The sequence below is a fragment of the Phodopus roborovskii genome, unplaced genomic scaffold (genome assembly GCF_943737965.1).
Source record: "Phodopus roborovskii unplaced genomic scaffold, PHOROB, whole genome shotgun sequence".
Lineage (NCBI taxonomy): Eukaryota > Metazoa > Chordata > Mammalia > Rodentia > Cricetidae > Phodopus > Phodopus roborovskii.
In genome coordinates, this window is record NW_026126448.1 from 2,156,768 (window position 1) to 2,184,015 (window position 27,248).

Here is a 27,248-nt window from a genome sequence, read left to right on the forward strand (position 1 = left end):
AGAGTTGATAAATATATGAAAGCATCTACTGTGTGCTGGGGACTTTCACTTATAGTATCTGATATCAACTGCAGCACAGAATTCGTGAAAGCACATGCATGTAGAGTAGGGTGATTATCACTTTGAAGCTGGATCAAGGCTGTGAGAGAGATAGAAGAGAGAGAGACAGACGAGAGAGAGAGCTGTTATAGGCAACTGATTGGGGGTTGGGGAAACCTTTAAAACACCACAACTCTTGCCATTGGCCAGATGGCATTTGCCTGATAACTACTTAGGGAACTGTAGAAAAATTTCAACTTGTTTTAAAATCTATTAATACAAAATAAATTCATTTTAACTAACTGTGTAAATTAGTACAGTTCTCCTTTGTGATTCCTACACTAGATGGTCACATGTCCTACAGCTGAGACAATCTTGAGGCAGGAGGCATTCTGCCTAAGGGCTTGGCAGTAGTAGCTTCCTCATACCTTGGTGTATTGAGAGCGTTTGCAGTTTTGATGTGTCTGGCTTAAGTAGATTTATTGATTATGCTATTTAGCTTTAACTAAATGAAATCCCACAATGGGTGTGTGGCTTTTAAAGAGCCCTGTAAAGAAACCTCCTATTGGAGACTAAGTTAAGTATAGTGATCCTATGTGAATACAAGAACAAAGTAGTTGACTGACCTTCTCCAACTTCCTGGCACAAGTTCCTTGTCAGCCATATTTCCAGGTAAAATCAATGAGGATCTCATTGGATCTAACTTTAGTCAATCTCATTAATTTGCTTAATTTTATTTCAAGGATTTTCATGTAGCAAAGCTATAACTTCTATACTGTTCATATTAAAATTTAAATATTGTTTCATTTTTGTTGTGTCTGTATTTGTGTGGATGCAGTGAGTGCATACCCATATGTGTGTGTACATACATGTAGAGACCAGAGATCAATTTTCAAAGACTATTTTTAATTATGTGTGTATGTGTGTGTGTATGGGGGAGGGGTCTGTTCATGTGAGCATAGTGCCCAAAGAGGCCAAAACGAGTCAGATTCCCTGGAGCTGGAGTTAGAGGCTGTTTGGAGTCATCCCAGGTTGGTGCAGGGAATCAAACTTGGGTCCTCTTGAATGGTTGGCATATTAGCCCTCTCTTCAGCCCAGAGTTCTTCATGGGGATTGAACTCACGTCATCAAGCTCAGGTCATTGGTGCCTTTACCCACTGACCCACACTGCTGGACTTCTCCCTCTATTGCTCTCCACCTCATTTTTTGAAATAGGATCTCTCATTAAACCTGGAGCTCACCAATTTGACAAGATTAGCTGTCCAGCTAGCACCAGGGATCCCGTCTCTGCTTTCACAAACTAGGATCACAGCACGTACAACCACACCTGGCTTTTACATAGTGCTGGGAATCTGACTTTAGGTCCTCAGGCTTGCATAGCAAATACTTTATGGACTAAGTCATCTCTCTATCTCGCTTTTCATTTTTATATATCTCAACGTGTTCTATGCACAAGAGTATGCATATGTAATCTATGTGTATACTGTATCTGACCTTTTCTTCCTTAAATCTTAGAGGTCCCATTTCCAAATACAGCTGCATTTCAAGCTAGTGTTCCAACATATGAATTTCAGGAGGACATAGCCCTTCAGTCTACAGCACTGAGATAGTGACAAAGTGATGTAGAGACAAGAAATGAGAGAGATCTAGGAATGAACTAGATTTGATGATCTATTTATTATAAAGACAGAGGGAGAAAAACACATACACATCCTATACTTTTTACACAAAAGCTCTGTGTTTTTTCTTTTTAAGCTGTGTGATTCTCAGCAGGTCACTAATATTTCCTATTGTAGGCTTGTGGAGGAGTGTTAGTATAACAGCAGAACATAGTACCTGCTATGTATAAGACATGTTAGGTTATTTTAGGTTCGGGCTCCTGGTCCCCATATAAAGGACTCTTGAGTGCCCTCCCAAGTCTTCCCATATCCAGTTGCAGAACTGCCACTGGCACCTAATGACTCAGCAGCATGCTATGAAGAGTTTGTTTATTTAGCTTCTCCAGCCAAGTTGAGCTCTTCTAGGGCATTTCAGGAAGCTGTTCTCCACATGGAGAGGGGAGAGGGGAGGGCAGGACCACCCGCAACTGGAGTTTTTATCATCTCTGGGGATAATGGATGGTGATGGCACCATTCAGTTCTCTTGTCCTTGAGTATTTCCAGAGAGGCCAGTAAGTGAAGATCAGAGAACAAAATCTTACTGGTAGGGTTGGGGTGAAATCTCATTAATAGGTAGCAAGAGTGTACACAAATGTGACTGAGTACCTTCAGGATGGCAGACCCAAGTGGAGAGAGCCATTTATTGCTGGTTCTGGTTGCCAAGCAACCCCGAGAGACCTGTGGGAAGAGCAGAGGGAGCAGGAAGAGCTCCTGCCACCTCTATGTGTGGCCTGTTGATCTGCTGGCCAGGGGAGGGATCCACAGTCTGGGAAAGGACACGGCCAATCCAGGGCTCTAGTGTCCTGGGTTCTAGTCACCTCTGCCCTGCTTGTTGTGTGGTGTGGGTGACCTTCCCTCCTCCCTCACTTGTTTCCCCAGATCTGGAGGAATAACTCTTGCTGTGTTTGCTTCATGGGTTATTGTGAAGAGCAAGTGCTAATGGAAGGGAAAGCTATGGAAGGAAGAACTGTGGCTATTGTCAGTAGTGGAAGTTCATTTTATATGTGCTTAAAGTTTAAAAAATGTAGCGTTATTTGTGGATGTGTTTGTGTGATACTAATGTGAACACTCATGTGGTAGTGTGTGTGTGTGTGTTCACACGCCTGTGTGGAGGTCAGAGGAGAGTTCTATGGAGCAGGTCTCTCCTTCCACCTTTACATGAGTTTTGGGGGCAGAACTCAGGGTATCAGGCTTGCACAGCAAGTGCCGTTACCTACTGAGCTACCACCTCTCTGCTTGTTGGTTTGCTTTAAATACTTCTTTGTGTCTTTCACATCTTCCATTTGATCCAGGTAATCATGTCCTGAAAGGAGGGATTATTGGGGCTAGCAAGATGCCATGAATTCTGACGGTCAATCTCCGGGACCCATGTAAAGGTGAACAGAGTTCCACAGGGTTGTCCTCTGACCTCTATACACATTCGGTGGCACAATACACCCTGTACACCTCTAATATGAATAATGGTAATAAGTATTTTTGAAGGAAAAGGGGATAGTTGAGGTAAGACTTGTCAGGTTCCCTGTGCAGAACTCAGTAGCAGACTTCCTTGTTTAATTCTCTCAATAGACTCTATGCAAGGCTTTGTGCTAGATGGGGATGTGTCCTTCCTACTCACTTGAATTTTCATGGTAGTGGGAGATAGAATATAAGCACAGGATGAAGTGGCCTTTTTCATCTGTCCTACGGATTCTGAAGAAAAGAATAGGCCTGTTTCAATTTCAGGCCTGGGGCTTGGAGCTGGGAAATGGCTGAGTTGTGATTTAAGTCTCATCCCTTGAGTTAGAGCTGGGATTCAGCCTCTAATATATCCACAGCTTTAAAAGATAGCTTAGCAGCCAGGTGGTAGTGGCACATGCCTTTAATCTCAACACTTGGGAGGCAGAGGCAGGTAGATCTCTGTTGAGTTCGAGGCCAGCCTAGGCTACAGAATGAGTTCCAGGACAGGCTCCAGAGCTATACAAAGAAACAGAGAAACCCTGTCTTGGTGGGCTGGGGGACCTGCACCACACCCATCATTCTAGGCCTGGTCTGTGCCAGAGGATGCAGCAATAGAGACTTCCACTGTGGAAAGATGGAAATCACTCCTCTGCTGTTCCCACCAGGGAAGCTTTCTTTCGTGTCAAGATTTTATAAACAGGACTGCCTCATCCATCTGGGGTCACTCATGTCACAACCAGGAAGGACTGGCTGTCCTCTCCAGCATGCTTGAAGGGTGCATTGTCCCTGCCCCCAGGCCTGCTGCTCCCCTCCCTGTCTGTCTTTTCGGCCCATTCCCCAGAGCACTCAGTGACTACAGCCCTTGTAAGTTCCTCCATTAATTCACGTGCTTTGCTCTGTTGGTGATGTTTTAAAAGAGATAATGCTGGGCTCAGAGTAAACACTCAACAAAGAGTTCTTATTAAGGTCTAAGGGAGATCAATAAATGTTCCTCCCTTTCTTCTTCGCCCAAATTTGGCAACAATTTTAGAGCTAGATGTAGGAGTCACAAGGATGGGGAGTAATGTGAAAGCCTTATTACTCATAAAAGCTAAGATGAAGCTCGTGATTAGAGGCTTTACCAAAGTCAGGCTCTCCGAAACCTTACTGTAGAGTTAGACAGACAACAGACAACAGACAGACAGACAGACAGACAGACAGACAGACACACACACACACACACACACACACACACACACACACACACACACTGCTCTCCCTGCCACCTCCAAGGGGCATCTGATCCTATCTAGAGACCTACAGGGAGATGGTGGGCAGCATGGGGGAGTCGGAGACTGGGCAGGGTGACTGGGGCTCTGACAAGCTCCCATGGCTCTAGGAATGTGAAGCCTCTGCTCTCGTGATAATCAAAATTGATTTTTTTTTCTAGGCAGCAAGTTTCTCAGTGTGTCTACAGAGACATGCTGCCACTTTCATCTCCCCAAAGCCTGTAGGAGCCAGCTTCCAGAGGAGGTTTAATCTGATTTACAATCACAACAAAGACTGTGGGAAGCCAGGTCAGAGTTGCAGGCATAGTTTACCTTTGGAATTTGTAAACAAATTAACCAGCAGTCCCACTTGACTATTTGAAATCTCCCCAAGACAGATTCGGGAGAGGGTGGGGGAGCTTTGACCCTCTTTCACCCATCCTGATTAGTGTGGAAAAAAGAAAAAGCTAAGCTTCCTTTGAACATTTACTCATTCAATAAATATGTGTTATATGCATCTCTATGTGCTAAGCACAGAGGGCTCTAGCAATATAAATGTAAATATATCCTATTAAATAAAGAGGTGAAGAAAGAGATGAAAGCTGGGACTATGGAGATGGCCCCATGGATAAAGTGGCTGCTGTATAGGAATGAGAACCTGAGTTTATATACCTATGTAAAAGCTGGGCTTGGTAAGATGTCTCCCCAGAACTCCCTAGAGAAAGGGAGATGTCTGTAGCTAGCTGGCCAGTCAGCCTAGCCAAACTGATGAACTTAAGGCTCAGAGAGGGAAAGAATAATGTAAAAAAGTGATAGAAGAAGCCACACAGCACCTACCCTGGCTTCCACACATGAGTCTACATGTACACACACGCACACATGAACAGGCATGCACACATAAAGAACTATTTCTTCCTGGGAAAGTCATTGAAGGCTTCACAATTGGGGTTCATCTTGACAAATGAATACAAGAATCTCAGGATTGTGTCAGGGAGAGGATTTACAGGGAGGAGAAAAGACATTTGCAAGAGCTTTTTTTTTTTTTATGCTGAATTTTTAAAAAGATTCATTTCATTTTCTGTGTATGAGTGTTTTGGCTTCATATATGTATGTGTACCATGTGCATGCCTGGTGCCCAAGGAGGTTAGAAGAGGGCATCAGAGCCTCTAGAACTGCAGTTAGGGGGTTTGTAAGCCAGCATGTGGGTGCTCTGCGAGAACAACAGGTGCTCTTAGCCACTGAGCCATCTCTCCAACCGGGCAAAAGCTTCAGAGGACCTCTTATGTGCCTAAGTGCTCTAGGCTCAGCAGGGACTGGTGCATACTACCCCTAGCTATAGGTCAGTGGAGGGACAGTAGGCACAGAAAGATTGATGATGGACTGCAGACTCTGGGCAGTGGAATGACATGCTCTGACATCTATGTTAAATAAGATTTTAATATGGATACTTTTAGGTTTCAGAAAAGTGCAGAGATACAACAAAAAATTCCCTAATTTTCCCTAATGCTAACATGTCCTGGATTAGGGGACATTTCTCAAAACTAGGAGACTGACATTGCTGCAACATCATTAACACATGTATGGACTCGATTTAGATTTCAGTAGTTTGTTGTTGGTTTTTCTTGTCTCCCGGTCCTGCCACCTTCTCAGCCCCAAATAAGCACACGGATGCTATTTATAACAATGTTGGCTGATGGCTAGGGCTTCTTATTGGCTATCTCTGTCTTAAATAGTAACCTATTTCTATAGATCTATGTATTTCCATGTGGCCTTATCTTACCGGAAAACACTTGGTGTGTCCTAGTCTCCTGGTTCCTCCATGGTGTCTCTCCCTGCCTACCTTTCTAAGAATTCTCCTCATTTCCTAGTCCCACCTATCTTCCTGCCTCTATTGGCCAAACAGTGTTTTATTCATCAACCAATAAGAGAAACATATACAGAAGGACATTCCCATCAGTAGTTTTCTCTACTAATGTCTTTTTACTGTTCCTGGACCCTACTATGATACATTAAATAACATTTCAAATAGTATGATTTATATGTCACAAAACTATGACAATTTAAAGTATACAGTCCAGTGATTTAAAAAAAAATTTTTGAGGCCCCTCCTGCAGTGCATGACTCTGGGATCCCCCAAACCCCACCCCCCACCCCCAGCTCACCTACTGCCATGGCTGACAAGGAAGCTGCCTTTGACAACGCAGTGGAAAATGTGTGATCAATGAGGAGTACAAAATATGGAAAAAGAACACTCCTTTTCTTTATGATTTGGTGACATCCCATGCCCTGGAGTGGCCCAGTTTAACTGCCCAGTGGCTTTCAGATGTAACCAAGGCCTGAAGGGAAAGATTTCAGCATTCACCTGCTTGTCCTGGGAACACACACCTCAGATGAGTGAAACCGCCAGTGTCCAGCTTCCTAACAATGATGCTCAGTTTGATGCATCACACTATGACCGCAAAAAAGGAGACTTTAGAGGTTTTGGCTCTGTCAGTGGGAAAATTGAAATAGAAATCAAGATCAACTATGAAGGAGAAGTAAACAGGGCTCAATACATGCCTCAGAACCGTTGCATCATTGCAACAAAGACTCCATCCAGTGATGTGCTTGTTTTTGACTACATAAAGCATCCTTCTAAACCAGACCCTTCTGGAGAGTGCGACCCAGATTTATGACTCCATGGACCCCAGAAGGAAGGTTATAGTCTTTCTTGGAATCCAAATCTCAGTGGACACTTTCTTAGTGCTTCAGATGACAATACCATCTGCCTATGGGATGTCAGTGCAGTTCCAAAAGAAGGAAAAGTGGTGGATGCAAAGACCATCTTCACAGGGCACACTGCAGTGGTGGAGGATGTCTCCTGGCATATGCTCCACAAGTCTCTGTTTGGGTCTGTTGCCGATGATCAGAAACTTATGATTTGGGATACTCGTTCAAACAATACTTCCAAGCCAAGCCACTTGGTCGATGCTCACACTGCTGAAGTTAGTTGCCTGCCTTTCAATCCTTCTATAGTGAGTTCATTCTTGCCATGGGACCAGCCAACAAGACTGTTGCCTTGTGGGATCTGAGAAACCTGAAACTCAAGTTGTATTCTTTTGAGTCCATAAGGATGAAATATTCCAAGTTCAGTAGTCACCTTGTAATGAGACTATTTTGGCTTCTAGTGGTGCTGATCTTAGGCTGAATGTCTGGGATTTAAGTAAAATTGGAGAAGAACAGTCCCCAGAAGATGCAGAAGATGGCCTACCAGAGTTGTTGTTTATTCATGGTGGTCACATTGCCAAGATTTTTGATTTCTCCTGGAATCCCAGTGAACCTTGGGTGATTTGTTCTGTAGCAGAAGACAACATCTTGCAAGTGTGGCAGATGGCAGAGAACAGGTGTGATGATGAAGACCCTGAAGGAAGTGTGGATCCAGAAGGACAAGGATCCTAGACATGCCTGCACTTGTGATTCAGACTCCCCTGTTTTCCTCTGAACCCTGAGATGGATTTAACACTGTTTGAGACACAGACTTTGTTCAGCTATTTTATTACAATAGGCATCACCAACAATACTATTAGTCCAAACCATGGGTGTTTTCTAAATCTTAACTTGGGGACTTAATTCAACAAAGCCACACTTTTATTTAAACATTCTTCAGGAATTTTCTAGTAACAAACCCAGGTCTAAAGTAGCTTCAGAAAGAGGGTGTATTATGTGTTGATTATTTTTCTTCTTAAGCTATATTCCCAAGTTTTTCAAATTCTCAAATAAGAGGTCAGAATGGATAAGGAATTAAAGCCAAGTAAAGTAGGTATCAGAGCCATGTGTATAAATATTGCAAGATGTCATTTTTATTCAGGAATTAGGGGAGATTCAAGTCATAGATTTTAAGGTCCTCTCACCTGGCTTTCCAGGATGCACATTTTCCTATGTAAACCAGACTCCTGGCTTCTTTAGATAAAACCACACATTCCTCCTTCCCCTTATGTTTTTGCTTGTTGTGTCTACCTCGGCCAGCAAGGAAACACTACCATGACTCTTCTTCAAGCAGTTTATTCAGGAACCTTGTACATCAGCCTCTGCTCGGCTTCTCCTTCCCCCAGCCCCAGTAAGCCCTTAAATATGCGCTCACTGCCCAATCAGCTCATGCCACCTGGCGATCCCGGATAGGCCACAGAAGGAGGAAGCACACCAGATCCATCAAGCACTTCCAAATAAGGCTTGTTTACAGCTAAGCTCCGACTACCTAGCATCCAGCCTGGCTCCATCTTGGGGCTGTGGCTTCCCACATTTGCTCATTAGTGTATTTCTTGGGCTGTTTCCATATTATTCTTTTCCTTTCTGTGAAATGGTTTTGTTGTGTGTGGTTTTGTTTTTGTTTTGTTTTTTTAAACCTGGGAGCACCAAATTGTAAGATGTATGTCTTTAACTGACAATCAGACCACTGGTGAACTGTCAAGATAAGAAAGTGTATTGCTAGCTTGTATTTTGTTTTTTTAAATAAATTAATCCTTCATAAGAATTGCATTTTTAGGCGTTAGTCCTTGACCACTATAGTCTGATGCCATCTCCGGTTTGGTTGACCTGTCTCACTCTCCATGACTAGCTGTGTAAGTGCTTATAATGAAATAAATTGCTTTTCTATGAAAAAAATTGAGACAGGGTCTCACTATATAGCTCTGGCTTGCCTTGAACTTACTACATGGATGAGGCTGTTCTCATCTATGTAGTAGATGCATAGAGTTCTGCCTGCTTCTGCCTCTCATGTACTGGGACTCAAGGTGTGGGATATTATATCTGGTGGTTGTGGACTATCATGTGGGTACTGGGAAATGAACCCAGGTTATCTGCAAGAGCAACAGGTGCTCTTAACCACTGGTCCCTTTCTTGAGCCCTGAAAAAGCTTTTGAGGACTCAGTGATTTTTGGCCTAGCCATAAAACTGTAATTATCATCACTAATCTCAGATATTTTACTTACTAATGTCTTCATAGTTAACAAGACCTCTCCAAGACAGTATTATGTCTATTTTAAGAGTGAATTTGGCTGGGTGGGGGTGGCACATGCCTTTAATCCCAGCACTTGAGAGACAAGCAAATCTCTGAGTTTGAGGCCAGCCAGGACTATAGAGCAAGTTCCAGGATAGCCAGAGCTACACAGAGAAATCCTGTTTTGAAAAAAAAAAAAAAACTAAAACAACAACAAAACAAAAACAAAAATAACCCTCAAAAAAGTGTGAATTAGAATGAGCTAAGGACAAAAGCAGGGAGAACTGAGTAGGATTTTCAGTAATGGAAGCCTAAATAATGTTGGCTTGAGCTAGGAGGTGGGAGAAGCCCCTGACTGAGCTGGGATGGCTACAGGAAGATGGGAGTTTGGAGAGATGGGAGGGGGCACAATCTGGTTATATTAAATTGGATTCAGCTGTAGATACCCAAGTAACTATAGGGAACGAGCGGCTGAATTAGTGAGTCATCAGCTTCAGACAGAAGTCCTGGCTGCAGATACAAATGAACAAGTCATTCTCACATAGACAGCATTTGAAACTATATGACTCGTGAGGCTCTGGATCCAGGCCCCAGCACCATGAATAAATAAGTGTGTAAAACTATGAAACAGACGAAGATCAACAAGGGAGTGAGACAGAAGATCTGAAGTTGGACCTCGTGGTGTTCACTTATAATCTCTGCACTGCCTCTGGTGGGGGCAGCAGGAGCAGTTCAGGGTCCTCCTCCAATACATGGTATGTGTGATGCCAGCCTGGGCTACCTGAGATCTTGTCCCAAAAAGCACAATGATAAATAATGCTGGGAAGATGAAGAATTGGCAAGGGAGAGTAAAAAAGAGGAAATACGGTGTCCTGGCAGCCAAGAAAGGATAGTTTTACAGGGGAAGGAACTCCAACTGTGTGGACTATGGCTAAGAGGTTGTATAAATGATGGCAGAGGGGCTTAGCAACCTCAATACAAGCGGTTTGGTAGTTGGGATGGATGAGAACCTGGTAAGACTGGGAGATGATATGTGGAAAGAAAAGAAGCAGGAAGGATGGGAAGAAAACACCTGGGACAGTGTCCTTGACTGTGCGTCCCCAGCAAGCAGGGAGAAAATGGAGGGCTGGGACACAGGTGCAGGGTAGGGTTGCAGCTAGGGTTGCACAAGGGCATTGAATCTAAGAGTCAGGGTAGGAGAGAGAGAACACCATTGTGGAAGGATGGGGAGCAACAGAGTAGGGAAGTGGAATTTGATTGCCAATTAGCATTATAGCTTCACTTGAAATTAATGATAATATATTGGCATTCATGTATTCATAAATCTGAAGCACACTTGTGTTTTTCCCCAGACCTGTCTTTGTTCCATGGATACAGGCACAGAATAGGCAAAGAGTTGGTTTTAAGAAAAGTGGTTTCAATGAGTATGGCAAGCCAGCAAAGGGCCCACGGGGCCAGGGACGAGGGATATGAGCAGAGAAGTCATTGTTATAACTGACCACAGGATTCCAGACAGACAGAGAGGGAGGAAGGACACGGGGGAGGGGGGGACAGTGAAGAGATGGTAAGGGATAAAGATGGTTGAAATGGAACTGAGGTCCTAATTCTTTAAATTACTGATGCTAATGATGAGGTGCAGGTGTGACCTAGAGTGGCTGAGGTGCGGTTAGAGGACAGCATCATTGAAGGAGTCCCAGAAAATGAGAGTCCAAAGTGTTGGAAAGCTCACCTTAGTGGATTCCAACCACCAAGAATTATGGAGGTAGTTAGGTGAACCTGTCGCTATTCACTGGCCAGCAGAGGGATCAGGGATCCTGATATGAGATGTAAAGCCGGGGGTGTGTTGTTTCGCTTTTTAGGGGAAGCAGAATGAGCTGCAAGCAGGAGTGAGAAGCAATACCTGTCCCATCTACTTAGCCATGCAAGGGTGATGAGAAAGGAAGCACTCAGCAATCCGGAGGCTTTGGAGGGAGGCGTGTCCTTAGAGAGAGCTGGGTTTCATTTGTGGCGAGGAGGGGAAGGAAAACATTTAGATGAAGTTGTTGACAAGAAGAGACGGGAGGGTATAAGGCTAGAACAGAGGATTTTAAGAGAATATTATGAACTGTGTGGCAGAGTCTATTGATAAGGGGTGGGTGGCCTGGGATGCTTGGGCTTCTTGCCATGACTGAAGTGGACACACAGATATGAGGCCAAACAAAACCAATTATAATGCAGACAGATGCCCCAGGACTGACAGTGATTGTGTGTAAGTGAGGGAGAGCTTGTTCTCTCTAGATCTGTGCTCTTGGAGCCCTAGAGGCAGTAGAAGTCCTTTTCTTGTTCTAAATGCCTGCTGTCCCTCTCCATGTAACACATCCATAATTGTTGTGGCGATACACGGCAGATGCTGCTTATGTAAAATACCTTCACCTGAAGATGGGTTAGTAAAATCTCCCACAAGGCTGATGGGAGCTGATTATTGGCTCTCTGCCAGCACTGTGCAGCGCTTCAATCATCTCATTGCATCCTTGGTCTCTGGAGGCAGGTGCTGTTATTGCCCAAGTAAGTGGAGGTGTGCAGGAGCTTGGTTGCTTCCTCAAGTTCACAGAGGTAATGGTAAGTTTCAGAGTCCAATTTGAACCAGTGTCTGTCTGACTTCAAAATTATTGTATGCAGTGTTACATTCTCTATCTTGCCGTTTAGAGCTTTACATATTTGTAGGGAAGGACTTTGGGAATTGAGGAGATAGATGGCTCAGTGGGTAGAGTGCCTGCTGTACAAGGATCCCCAGAACCCCTCCCCTCCAAAGCCAGCTGCAGTGGTGTGTGCCTGTGATCCCAGCGTTCCTGTGGGGGAGATGGGAGGTGGAGACAGGAGAATCCTTGGGATGAGAGGCAAAAACCAAGAGAAAAGCAAGCACAATATCAAAAGTCTTTGTCCCTATTGCTGTGAAGAAGAAAAGAAAGCATTTAATTGGGGCTGGCTTATAGTTTTCGAGGTTAGTCCATTAGCATTACAGTGGAAAACAGACAGGCATGGCGCTGGAGCTGAGAGCTCACATCTGATCTGCAAGTGGCAGGCAAGAGGAGAGAGAGAGAGAGAGAGAGAGAGAGAGAGAGAGAGAGAGAGAGAGAGAGAGAGAGAGAGAGAGAGAGAGAGAGAGAGAGAGAGAGAGAGAGAGAGAGAGAGACTGAGCCTGACTTGGACTTTTGAAACCTCAGAGCCCACTCCCAGTGACACGCATCCTCCAACAAGGCCCCATGTCCTACCTTCTCAAACAGTTCTATCAACTGGCAATCATGAATTCAAACAAGCATGTGAGTCCATGGAGATTCTTATTCAAATCACTACAGAAGCTGCTCTCTGACCTCCATGCACATGCCCGGGATACATCTCTCTCTCTCTCTCTCTCTCTCTCTCTCTCTCTCTCTCTCTCTCTCTCTCTCACACACACACACACACACACACACACACACACACTTAAAAAACAAACAAAACAAAAACGGAAAACGCTAAGAGATTTAGTAAAGTGCTCAGTAAGTTATGAAAATACTAAGATATTTATTGCACAGCCAGCATGTATTTTGCAGGTGCTTGTCTTTGATGCTCATGACAGATAAGGAAAGAGAGAAGGAGTTTCACCAAATCCTACAGAAATTAATAAAAGGCACCTGAGATTCAGAGTTAGAGCTGTCTCCCACCAAAGCCTGAGCCCTTTCCACACCCAACTCTTTCTACTGCCCGTGGTACTCCAGGGACCTCACAGGAGATTGAGAGACGTATAGCCATGGCTAAAATTTGGAACCTCCAAGAAAATACTCCCAGGAAAGGACACACCACCCATTCATTCTGTCCTATGGTCTGTTAGAGCCCCCTGTCTGTCAGCCTCCCCGTTATCCTACAGCTACCCCATTGCTACTTAATAACTGTAATTTTGCTGTAGTTATGAATTGTAATGCAAATATCTGATATACAGGATTTCTGATATATGACCCCATGAAAGGGACCTTTGACCCCCCCAAAGGGGTCACAACCCACCAGTTGAGAACCATGGCTCTAAGGAGTTGCTGAATGTTTGACACAAGATGAGATGGGGCTCAGTTAGTTCAGCCGTGGTCCAGGCAGAATGGGCACCTGGCACTGGCAGTGTCTGCATTTTACTTTGGCCATAAGGCAGGGCAAATACTAACAGGAATTTCTTAGTATTTAGTAAAGGCCAAATGAGACCCTACAAGGAAAGACCTAGTACTGTGTCTGTAACAGGTGCTCATCAGTCAAGCACAAAGTGAGGGGAGGAGCTAGAATTAGCATAGACTGTTCAATTTTGCTCTGTTGTGTGACCGATCTTAGGCAGCCACTGCCACTTTTAGAATCACGAGCCATGGGTGTGACAAGGTAGAGTTATCAGCAGAGAAATAAGAAGTTTCTAACTGCTTTCCTCGTGCACCAGTGGAAGAGAGAGCCGGCAACACTGCTCTGTCCAGTTGCTGTGGGAGGCTGCTCTTCTCAAGCTCTCCTGGATCCTGCCTGATGTGTAGCTTAGGGAAGGGTGGGAGTCCTGGGGGCCATTCAACTGAGGAGTTGAAATGCCTTCTTCAGCAGCTGCCTCTTTCCCCTTCGCCACTGCCCCGCACCTGGGTTGCCAGGTGACCGCTGGACGCTGCATGTCTCTGTACTCCTGTACCTCTCACCTTCCTCTGTGAAGTCGCCCGTTGACTCTGTGAATGACGCAGAGGCCCTTCCCGCAGCTCACCAGCCACAACTCCAGTCCCAGCACATGAAGTACTTAAAAATAAATAAATAAAATAGTTTTGAACTGGGTGTGACAGTACATACCTGTAATCCCAGCACTCGGGAGGCAGAGGCAGAGGCAGAAAGTTTGAGGCCAGCCTGGTCAGTCTATGGAGCTAGTTCCAGGATAGGCTCCAAAGCTACAGAGAAACCCTGCCTCAAAAGCAAAACAAACAAAAACCCTAACAACAATAATAACAATAACAAAACAAAACCAAAAACAACACAGGCTTAGAGTTATATAAAAATTTCAAAAATGATAAAGACTTTCCATTGTTCCACTTTCACTTTACCCTATTAGTCCCGTTTTACGTTAGCGTGGCACATTGTTATATCGATACATTTTGACATCACTTTTTCTGTTCCCTCCCTCTCCCCATCCCCCCACTTTCTTTGTGTCTCTGTGTGTGGGTGCACACATGACCAGAAGACAATTTTCAGGAGCCAGGTCTCTCCTTCCATCGTGTTGAGGCAGAGACGCTGACTCTGGTTATTTCTGGCCCTGGGCTGGTTACTGTGCGAATCTCTTTATAGGAGTCTTAGGACTCCAGACTCCAGCATTGAACCTGTTTGTTTCCCCTTGTGAGTTCTGGGAATCAAATCAGGTCATCAGGGTGAGCAGCTAGCACTCCTACCCCTGAGTCATCTCCCTGACTGTATATAATTTTCTTTACACTTTTACCCAGTGTCTGTTTCCTCTCCCAGGATCTCATCCAGAATACTACTTATACTTAATTGGCCCATCTCCTTTGGCTTGTCTTGGCTGTGACTTTTTTCCTTCATGTGCTGCCCAGGCTGTCCCCTCCTACTTCATGATCACCCCTCTTCTCTCATTCTCTATCAGAAAACTCTCATTTGACTTTAAAGATTCAATCCAAGCATCATCTCTTCTGGGCCTCCAGCCTGGGTTACAGCCCTCTTAACTTTCCACACCTGCCAGCTGCATCGAATGTGTCTAGAACACACCCGTCTGCTCCCCAGACTGGAATTTCCCAGGGCGGTGGGCGTGCCTGACTCAGGCCTGTGTCTCCAGCACCAATCTCTGGGCCCTGTCAAGAATAAGGGTTCTGGAACTGATGAGATGGCTCTGTGGGTAAAGTACTTGCTGTGCTAGCATGAGAACCTAGGTTCAGATCCCCAACATCCATGCAAAAAGTCAAGTGTGTCAGCATACACTTGTAATCCTGAGCTGAGGATTCAGAGATAGGCAAACCCCTGGAGCTCACTAGCAGCCAGGCTGGCTGGATCAGTGAGAGCAAGTTCAGTGAGAGACCTCAAAAGAGAAACCCCAGAGAGAGATCTAAAAATAAATAAATAAATAGGGGGAGAGCAATTGAAGAAGACACCAGCATCAGCTTCTGTCTTCTATCTCCTTCATTTCAGCCTCCTCTGCAGAGTATTTTATTTAGTTAGTTTTAATATGAAGTCATGATATGTTGTGATGTTGCCCTTGAATTCCTGTGTTCAAATAATCCTCTCACCTTAACCTCCAAAGTATGGGGGCTATGCTACTGTGCTAGGCAATGCTGACAATTCGTTATTAGTATTTTATGTGTATGGGTGTTTTTTGCCATACATCATGTGCACATTTGGTGCCCACAAAGGCCATTAGAGGGCATCAGGTCCTCTGAAACTGGAGTTATAGATGGTTGTAAGCTATCATGTGGGTGCTAGGAATGGAACCCAGTGCTCTTAACCAGAGAGCCATCACTAAGCAGAGAACCATCACCTCAGCCCCAAAGCTGTTTTTAATAGGGTTCCAATCTGAACATTCCAGGTGCTGCTTTGTAAGAAGAGAAAGATAGACAGAGCTCTCCATCCCCAGTGCATTGCTATGCCAAGTGGTTAAGCCCAAAGCCTGACCTGGAAATTTACCACTGGCAGGGACATAATTAGCCTTTGAATTTTCTCCTAGTGGAAGTTGGTTCTGCAGTTTCTAGCCTGGTGCTCCCTTGCTCCTCCCTCTGCTCACTTTGCTTCACCTCCTGCTCCTGGGGAATCTGAGGCTTACTTGGTTCCAAAGGAAAGAGCAGCAGATTGAGGGCAAACTATAAGCTGAATGAACATGACTCATGTTTATACAGAGCTCTACAGCTGCCAAAGCACTGTCACAGCACTCATTTTACTCTCCCAGCAGTGCCCAGAAAAGAAAATTATTGACAACCCTATTTTTCAGTTAAGTCTAGTTCTCAGGAAGCCAAATAAGTGGTCCAAGGTCATATGCTAGGAAGTGGCAGAGCTGGAGTTTGAACTCAAATGCACTTGATCCTCAAATCCCTAGCATTTCTGCTGCCCCTCATGGCACCCTTCCCCATTAAGTGCTTACAGTATTTAAGTGAGAAGTAGAGAGAGGGGCTGGGCAGATGGCCCAGTGTATGAGCTGCTTACTGTGCAAGCATAAGGACCAAGCTCAGATCCCCATGTAAAGCCTAGGCATGCGTGGAAACCCCAGTACTGAGGGTGCAGGGTCGGGTGGATCCTGGAGACTCATAGGCCAACAGGTCTAGCCCAACCAGTGAGCCCTAAATTCAGTGAAAGATTCTGTCTCAAAATAGAAGGTGGAGGGTGGTACAGGACGACATCTGATGCTGCCCTCTAGTGTTTACCCCCCACCCCCCATACACAAGGGACAGATAAGTGCTGAAGAGAAGGAATACTAAAAGTAAGAGATAAGAATGAGGATGATTTAAAGAGATTTCTTGGGTCGGGAGTGGTGCTGCATACCTTTAAATCCTGGACTTGGTCTACAAAGTGAGTTCCTGGATGGCCATGGCTACAAAGTACAAAGAAAGACTATGTCTTCAAAAAAAAAAAAAAAAAAAAAAAAAAAGTTTCTTTCTTGGCAGAGGGATTTCCTACCTGATATGAACACAGAAGTGGGTGCTTAGGTGCATAGAGCTAAATAAACAAATGACCTCCTTCCCAAAGAAGTGGAGATCGTGGAGAAAGAGAGATGGAGTTATGGGCTTCATCTGTTCAGTTTGGTCTTCATTCTAGTCCCAAATGATCACCCAGGAAGGTGCTCTTCCAAACACTCAAAACCAACCAACTAACCAAAATTAAGAGTCTGTAGGTAGAAAGAGTTCACTGGTAGAGTACACAGAAAGAGGGAACACCTTGACAACTCATAGAGAAGATAGGAAAGGAGTTAGGAAGGCAGTGAGCCCAGACCCTCCAGTTAGGGCTGATACTGCTCTGTGACCTTAAGCAAGTTATTAAACCTCAGTCATCTGTAGAATGAGTGTGAAAAAGGAACCTCTCTCCGAAGTTATGGGAATCAGTATGGATGCCTGATACAGCCTGTTGTAACTAGCGGCAGCCAGTACTTAACCTCTGCCTGCAGGTGCTGGAGAGAAAAGGAATCCTACCGGAGGAGGTGTGTGAGCTGAATTCTGAGTGCCAAGCAGAGGAGGGCTGGGGCTACAGAGACTGTTAAGGATATGCTGTTTGGGACCTAGGGAGGGTGGCAAAAAACTAGGAAGAGGCGACTGGAGAGGGGTGGCATTGTCCTCGGGCCCTGAAGTTAGAAAGCAGAGGGCAGCAGCCTAGCACCCAGGACGCGTTAGCAGTGTAGCATGGGTTAAACTCTGAGTCCCCACACTCCACTTGGGACACTGGCAAGCACTCTTGAGTATCCTCTTTGACTTACTGCTCAACTCAGTCTCTTTGTGAAGACTGTTGCAGTAATAATGCCTGGAATTCACTTGTCATAGTTCCTGATAGGTTGGACTCGATCCATGTTGGCAATTAGTACTTGATTGTATAAATCACTTGCCCTGACTCGGGATACATAATAATAGCATGTAGTTCCTTAGAGCCAGAAGTAACATTTCGCATCTGGCCTAACATCCCTATTTTAAAGATGGAGGATCCAAAGTCCAGGGAGGAGGGTGTTGATCTCAAGTGCCCTGAGCAGATGAGCAGTGAAGTTAAATATGCTGGTCTCCCAGATCCCACCAGCCCCTGTGGTTTCCTAGCTCTTCTCAGGCTGCCTCTGATAGGCTCCTCCCTTCCCCCCTACTTAGATGGTTGTCTCCCTCCCCTTGTAAATGCATTTCAGGGCTCTTGCTTCCTGCAGCTGAGTGTTGATCCTATTTTTAGACTTCTCTGGCACCTGTATGCAAATGATCCTCAGGGGATTTGTCTGCTATGGCGACTCTGGCCAACTCCCCAGAGAAAGCAGGGATGAGACCAGAAGGGAAAGCACAGTTCAGGGTAGGCTGGAGATCTTGGATGCCTGGCTTCTCTTTCTAGTTAAGTCACAGAGGTCCTGGGGAGCTGTCTGAATCTCTCATCTGCTGTGTATGCTTAACTCATGTCTCCATCTGGAAGTGAGTTCTGTAGGGTTCCTGGGCCACACCTCAAGCTGAGGGTTTGGCTTTGGAATATCACAGCAGAGGGTATTAGCCATGGCACGGGTGTAGGGTGGGGGTGGGGTGATCATTGCTTTCAGGAAAATGGGAGTAAGTTGAACAATCTGAGACAGGAGAGGACTGAGACAACAAGGAGTGGGGGGGGCAAAGGGTTCTAACACTCCCCCCCCCCACATACACACAAGTCCACGTCCTCTGACCCTTGATCTAAGCAACAACACTCCAACCACAACCTTATTAGCTAGCACAGTCACCAAATGTCCTCCAGGTGATAGTCCCATGTTGGGTGTCACTGAACTCCGCATGTGCCCTGTTGTTTTCAGGCCAAATGTCCAAGTGCCTCAACCCGGTGTTCAAGACCTCAGAGCTCTAGTTTCAACATCACTTGCTATTTGCTGCTTCCTCCCCTCCTTTAAGTCACAGGAGACAAGATATATCTCAATTTCAGAGATACTTAAATGTGGGGAAATGAGCATTTGAAAATCCATGAAACTCTTTTAACCACTCCAACAATGAAACTGCCTGGACTCCCCTCCAGATGTGCTGTTGCAAGCCTACCTGTTTTTGTGGCGTTTCTTTTCTTTTTTTTTTTTTTTATAAAAATTAGTAGCTCATGCTTGTCCTTCCATGTTTTTCTCCAAGTTCCTTCTCTCTGGATGTCTACTAATAACAGTAGCCAGTACTTGCTAGAGATTTTTTTTTATTTATAAAAGCAACATATGCTCATTAAAAATATTTTGCAAGCTAGTGAGATGGCTCAATGTGTAAATGCACTTGCCGTGCAAATGTGAGGGCTCGAATTCAAATCCTTAGAACCCATGTGAAAGGCAGACATGTAGTATGAGTGTTTGTAATCCCAGTGATCTTACTGGGAGATGGGAGATTGGCAGAAACTCAAGGGCCAGCTAGCCTGGAAAAAGAACAAAAAGACTCTTTATCAAACGAAGTGGAAGCTAAGGACCAACATTCAAGATTGTCTTCTGACCACCACACACATGCTGTGGCACACCTATGCCTACAGTTACACACACAAATGTGTGCATGAATACATGCGCTCTCTCTCTCTCTCTCTCACACACACACACACATTTTTAAAATATTTTAATATTATGGCCAACCTTAAAGAAAACATTATTGGTATTTTATTGCATTTTTAATTATTTTGTGTGGAAGACCCACATTCCATGGCACACTGGTAGAGGCCAGAAGATAACCTGATGAAGTTGATTCTCTCCCTCTACCATGTGGTCTCTGGGACTGAACTCAGGTTATTAGACTTGGTGGCAAGCTCCCTTTCCTGCTAAACCATCTCATTGGCCCATTGTTAATATTTAGATTGACTTCTTTTCTGTATCCTCGCTCTGAATTTTTAACATAGTTGAGATCAGATTATGTATACAATTTTATACTGCACCTTTTCTTTTATCTGATAGTATAACATAAGCATAACTAATATTAATAGAAAGTCTTAATGAACTTCCATTTAATGATTTCATTATGTTTTATGGGAAGGATGTACCATAGTCATTAATAGTCATTAATAATAATGATAATAGTCATTAATTCATCATTCAACAGTATTTGTTGCTCTTCCCTCAGGCCCAGCACGAACTGGTCAAAGAAGGCCCTCAAAGCTTAGTGTTTGCCCATTTTCTATCATTTAAACTACTTCCCAACCTGGAGCTGTTGTGAATCACGTTGCAGTGGTCATTCCTGCATGCAAAACCTTTACTACATTCACTTTCTTTATAGTCAGATTCTCAGCAATGAAATCCCTACTTTACGTTTGTAGGCAGTTAATGTTATCTTATTTTTAGTTTAGTGAATTCAGTAGACTAAAACAAGCACAACCCCTCATTTCAAATTGCACTCATCTGATTACTTATTGAACCCTTGCTATCTCTTTATTAACCATTTCTTTTCTGCAAACGTCTCTTTGATGGAGAGAGCTATTTTTATTACCTGAAATTTCACAGCTCCAGACCTGACTTTCTTCATTTCCTTGTACTTGCTATGACCTCGGGAGAGATTACGTATAATCTTGTTCTAGGTTTGACTTTTTTCCTCCTGGCCCCCCTTCTACCTCACTTTTCTCTCTGCATCTTCCTGTCTTGAAGGGGAGTTGGGTGAGTCATATAAAGGATACAGCAGGTGGCAAAGCATGTGAATTCCTCAGAGAGACTTCTCAGAATGCTCTGAGTGATACTGATGTCAATTTGGAGGCAAAGGAGCAGAGAGGAAATGGGCTGGGCGGTCTGGAGCTAAATTCGTCCATGTGAAATACTGGGAGTACAAACAGGTGATGGTTTATTCAACACACATCTCTAGAATGCCTGCTTTGTGCCCAGATAGATGTGGGTGCTCATGAAGATGTCCTTGATGAAGAGGCTACAAGTAAACAGATGATGATGAGTAGTTAATTAACCATGTGCCTGTTGGAAGGGTTCAGACTGAGTGGAGATGTGCAACAGACAGCTGGAAATTTCCACCTGCAACTGGAAAGTGAGGGACTGAGGGAGGACAAGGGGACCAGAATAGGACACAGAGCCAGCACAGGGGAGAGAGAAGGGGAAGACCAGCTGGGTGGTGGTGGCAGTGGCATAGAACACCTTTAATCCCAGAACATGGGAGGCAGGGGGATCCCTATGAGTTCGAGACCAGCCTGATCTACAGAGTGATTTCCAGGACAACCAAGCTGCACAGAGAAATCATGTCTCCAAAAACAAAACAAAAAGCAAACAAAAAAGGGAAGGTCCACAGAAACCAAGCAGAAGGGTTTCAATAAAGGGGCTGGATTTGAGGATGCTACTTAGGGTAGCCAAGGCATCATACTACCTTCTCTTCCCTCATCATTTCTTTGCGTCTTTATTTATGTATTTATTTTTGTTGCCAGGTGCTAAGCATTGCTGTTGACATTGAAGGAACAGAAATAGCAAGGCAGAGCCCCATTTCCAGTCTAAGTGAGATGTACAGGCGGGAGTGGGGGCAAATCCCTGACACAGGTGCTCTGATTGGTTCATTCTACATGTATTTACTGAGCATCTAACACTTGCCAGATGCTTTGATAACAGTGAAAGGAAGCCTGTGACATCTGGTTCAGTTCACCTGCTTCAGGTAAAATTTGGTGCCTGTGTCTTAAGGGGGATCAGCAGTCACACCCGTCAGCAGTTCTGAGTTGTAGAGACTTTGTATCAGAGACCATGGCTAAAATTAACACAAGGTAGTCATCTTACTGAACTTTTGATTTTCATCTAAAACATGATGGTGTTGACCTCATGTGTACCTATCACAGAAACTCCATGTGCATGGTAAGTTCCCCTAGTGTCCTGTGTGGGTACTGAGAGTCAGGGACCACACAGGTATTCTTCACTAGTATAAACTCAGTAACTGTATAGGGAACTGATACTCTCATAGGGATTCTCCATCTCTAATAGTCTGTGCTCTGCTATTGTTAAAATAAAGACCCACAGGCATTCTGTAGCTGTCAGAAAGAATGAGGAGGTGGTCTGGCAAGATGGGTCAGTGGGTAAAGGCACTTGCTGCCAATCCTGAAGACCTGGGTTTGGTTCTTGGGCACTGCGTGGAGGAAGGAGTAACTGATTTCTTTCTACAGATTGTTCTCTGATTTTTGCCTAGATTGTGTGTCACGTGTGCACCCAAATGTAAACTAAACAACAAGAATGATGAAATATATATTTTGAAACTTGATCCTTAAAAGCTTCCCAGACAGATGCCCTCTGACCTGAACTTCAAACCCTAGATAGGATCCTTCTTGCTCACAGAGATCAGGGAAGTGCTTCCTCATTCCAGTCCTGGATCCCAGTAGCCTTTTCCTGCCCTGCGCCCTCCATGATCTAACCATAACTGCCTATGTGTCCTCAGAGTCCACCTTCCTTGCCTGTAAGTCAGAAGTGACAATGGAATGTGGTGCTAGAAAAGCACTGGCTGTGGAGGAGTCTATTCTAGATCACTGTGATAAACACCATGACCAAAAGCAACTTGGGGAGGAAAGGGCTTATTTGTCTTACCAGGTTCATCGGGGAAGCCAAGGCAGGAACTCAAGCAGAGCAGGAACTATGAGGAATGCTGCTGATTGGCTTGCTTCCCATGCTTGCTCAGATTGTTTTCTTATGTAACCCAGGACCACTGCCTAGGGGTGGGACTGATGCAGTGGGCTGGACCATGATGCATCAATTATCAATCAAGAAAAGGCCTCTATAGGCTTGCCCACAGGCCAGTTTGACGGAGGTGGTTCTTCAATTGAAGTTCTCTCTCCCCAGTTAAATCCAGTTTGTGTCAAGTCAACAAAACCAACCAGCAGACTTAGGACATTGGGATCTGAGTACCAGCCAAATCAGAAAGTACTGAACATGGGGCTGGAGAGATGGCTCAGTGGTTAAGAGTACTGGCTGCTTTTGCAAAGGACCTGTGTTCGATTACCAGCACCTGCATGGTGGCTGACAAAAATCTGTAACTCCAGTCTCAAGGAATCTGACGCCATTTTCTGACTCCTGAGGGCACTGAAGTGCACTGTTAGACATTCAAAAAACAACAACAAAAAATCATATGTATACAATCTCGAAAATAGTACTTAGTAGCTATGGGATCCTGAGAAAGTTACTAAATGTCTGGGTCTCAGTTTTTCTTTCTGTACAATAAAAAGCCGAGTGTGCTCTAGGATTGGTGGTATCTCCTGGCTATAAAAAGTCTGCTTCGTGGGTCACTGTCAGAACTCAGTGAGCAACAGAAGCTCAATAAGCTGGAGGGTTTGCTAGGGTGTGGTCCATGCTGCCCAGAGCAGATGGACACAACACCAAACCAGATCCCAAGAGCCTTCCCACCACTCCTCAGCCCTGTGCTTCTTCGGGGCTCTGCTAAACCTCTCTCTGCTTCTAACTTCCCTCCAATTCCTATAGGATATAATGCCTTACCTCATACAAGTTGCAAAAACTTAAAAGGCTTGAAACCTAAAGCTACAACTCTTATTACCTGTTCATATTTCTGCCAACTATACTTGCTTGGTACCAAACTATAGATGGGCAAGGAACAACATCTCTCTGTCTGTCTGTCTCCATCTCTCTCTCTCTCTCTCTCTCTCTCTCTCTCTCTCTCTCTCTCTCTCTCTCTCTGTGTGTGTGTGTGTGAAACTTGGTGAAAGAGTCACCCCCCCCAGGCTTTCTAACTTGCTTTGTAGACCAGGCTGGTGTCAAACTCAGAGATCTGCCTGTCTCTACCTCCCACATCTGCATCACAGAAAACTTTTGTATAAGGTTGTATATTGAAGAGAAGAGACTTGAGGCTGGGGATCAATCTCAGTAGTAGAGCACTTGGCTAGCATACGTGAGGCCTTGGGTTCAAACCCCAGTACCCCACCACAGAAAGAAAGAAAAGAAATGAAAGGAATGGAACAGATCAAACAAAGATCAGCAAAATCCCAGAAGTGTGAAGAATACTCAGTAATGAGGCAAAAGTGGTGCTCCTTGTTCTGTCAAGGAATGAGACTGAAGGATCTAGAAGTCTGAGCTAGATTGTGAAGGGTTTATTATATCCTTTGAGAAGCTGTGAGCTTTCTGAATCCAGGAAAGGCCTTAGACTCAGAGAAAGGTGGTAAGATTTGAATTTTAAAATCCCATCTGACACTCATGAGTTCCATCCAGAATATTGAGGACATCCAATAAATTACTCCTTCCAACAGGATTTGTTGGAACACTCCAGCCTCGTGTGCCAGACACTGGAGATCCAACAGAAAGCAAAACCAGACATCCTGTTCTTAGGGCACTTGCAGCTTGGCAGGGAAGATAGACACTAATCAAATAATTATACAAATAAATATAAAATTACAGTGGGGATGAGTGCTATAAAGGAGATGCACATGATCCCAAGAAAGCCTGTTCCTGAGCATTTGATAGGCTAGGCTGGTTGGCGGCTCCTTTACTGAGCTGAGTGAGCTGTGAGGGAAAAGTGTGAGCACCAGGGTACTAGGAAGGCTCCAATTGGATGGGCCTCCCTGACCTCTATTTTCCCAGAACTCTCATCCAGTGCAGACTGATCTTCCATGGCAAACAGACAGCATAGACTAAGCAAGCACTGTTCAGCTATCTTGTCACCAAACAATGCCCAGCAAAGATTTGAAATTGAAAAGAAAGTTAACTCCTTTGGCCCTTTAGATATTCGGGATAAAAATACTGTTCCTTCAGAGTTAAACATCTTTCTCAGTGGATTTCAAGTTCCCTTCATGGTTCTGATCACTCCCTTAACTGTCAAGGTCCTGTTTCAAGTGACTGAAAGTCATCTGTGTTGCCTTATGAAAAGAATACTGGTATCTTGGAGACATAAGACCTAATGTTACTTAGGCCCCTGTCATAGTGTCAACTGTCAACTGAATAGAATCTAGAGTCACCAAGGGGACAGGCCTCTGGCTGTGACAGCAGGGGATTATCTTGTGTTCATTGATGTGGGAGACCTGCCCACTGTAGGTAGTAGCTTCCCTAGGTATGATCCTGCACCATATACATGGAAGAGCAGAATATAATGTGACCAGGACTTCTGGCTCCTGCTGCCTTGACTTTGTTGCCACAGTGAACTGTACTTCAACAGTGATCTAGAACAGTGGACGGAACCCTTGAATGGTGATCTAGAACAGTGGGCCATACCCTTGAGCAGTGATCTAGAATGGTGGACTGAACCCCTGGACAGTGATTTAGAAGGGTTCACTGAACCCTTGAACAATGATCTTGAACCACCGACTGGACCCTTGAATGGTAATCTAGGACAGTGGACTGAAATCCTGAACAGTGATCTAGAACAGTGGACTGGAACCTTGAACATTGGTCTATAACAGTGGACCAGAGCCTTGAACAGTGATCTAGAATAGTGGACTGAACCCCTGGACAATGATCTAGACTGGTGGGCTGAACTCCTGAACAATGATCTAGAATGGTGGGCTGAACCCTTGAACAGTGATATAGAACAGTGGGCTGGACCCCTGAACAGTGATTTAGAATAAACTCTTCCTTAAATTTCTTTTGTTGGAATATTTTATAACAATTGAAAAATAACCTAAAACAGTGCATTCACAATTGCCCGTCTTCTGCTGCTTCAGGCTTCAGCTGTCCCTTTAGAGCAGTGGTCCTCATCCTTTGTGTCACGACCTCTTAGGGGATCAAATGAGTCTTTCACAGGAGTCACCTAATATCACCAGGAAACATGGATATTCACATTTCAGTTCATTAGAGTAGCAAAATTACAGTTATGAAGTAGCAACAAAATAATTTTATGGTTGGGGGGTCACCACACACGAGGAACTATATTACAGCATTAGGAAGGTTGAGAACCATTGTTCTAGAGGAATAGAGATACTGACCCTTTTCTCATAGGGCTTTACCTGAGATAATGGGGGAAAACCCTAACTCAAAGAGTTAAACTAACACAAGGCTCTAAACATTTGGAGAAATGCCCCACGAATGGAGCATAGTATTTGTTCTGTATCTCCAGAGAACAGAGTTAAATCAATAGATAGAAAGTTACATACACAGATTTCAGTTCAGTAAAAGGAGGAAGTGATCATCAGAAGTATCCATCAATAGAATGTCTTAAGAAGTGGTGGGGTCCAACACTGGACGTGCTCATTTTAAGTTAGTTAATTTAAATAAAGTTAATAATTTTGAGTGAGGGTGTAGGTTGAAAAAAAACTTTGATTTGATAGGTGATGATCAAGCTAAGTAGAAAAGCTGGGAGGGGGGATGCATATGTGGCATTCAGTGGCATGAGCAGAAATATGGAGCACAGGGGATGTCATGTGATGGTGACACGCAGAATGACCAAGAGGTGAAGACTGTGTTACAGCAAATATTAGCCAAGGGCCTGTGTTCTGTACATATGATTTCATTTAAGCACTGTGGGTGATTTCTAACCTTGTGTTTAGGAAGATGGAAGTGTTGGCCACTGGAAACCCCCAATGCCCAGAATGGGGCTTTATGAAAGCACCCGGCAAGAGTAGGTGTTCCCTTGCACGCAGTGGCTTGATCACCATGGTGTCTGCTCTCTGGCACAATGCTTTGCTGATGTGGAGAACTCACAGAATGTCCATCACTTAAGTGACTTGATTGTTCTGATGACATGGTCTCCTTCCTCAAGTAGCCAGTGAGTCACTCACCCTTCTTTCTGTTCCTTCCTGTCTCCTTTTTGATTCTATTTCTGACTCTCATCACTGGAAATGAAATCAATGTTTGTCAATGTGATTTTTTAAAAATAAAAGATGGGGGTTTAGGAGTGCTTCTCTGGGTGACTTTCCATTTAGCATTGAACAATGAGAGCTGGATAGTTGTTCCCAACCTTATTTTTCTTTACATGAAATAGCAACAGCACTGTCCGTATTAGCAGCTGCTGCTATGAGCTTTTTTGAGCATACTCCATATCTTCTGTATTCTGCCAGGCTCTAATTTATGTTTCTAATCTTCACACCATCACTTTGTTTGTACTATTGCCATTCCTTTACAGATGAGGAAATTAACTTGTGGATTTACTTATTATTTTATTTTATGTGTATGAATATGCAACATTTATGTGCACCATGTTTGTGTCTAATGCCTGAGCAGGCAGAAGAGGACATTGGAAGGGGGGTTATAGATGGGTGTGAACCAACATGTGGGTTCTGGGAACTGAATCTGAGTCCTCTGGAAGAGAAACAAGTGCTCTTAACCTGCTGAGCCATCTCTCTCTCACTCTCCAGCCTAAGCAGATGAAG

General features: G+C 44.3%; 1 protein-coding gene and 1 pseudogene across 2 annotated transcripts in view; both read left to right on the forward strand.

The window, feature by feature from the left end:
* Rab3b (RAB3B, member RAS oncogene family) overlaps positions 1-27,248 on the forward strand; it is a 61,833-nt gene that overhangs the window by 12,157 nt on the left and 22,428 nt on the right. The window lies entirely within an intron of this gene.
* Positions 6,552-7,845, forward strand: LOC127225144 (histone-binding protein RBBP4-like; annotated as a pseudogene).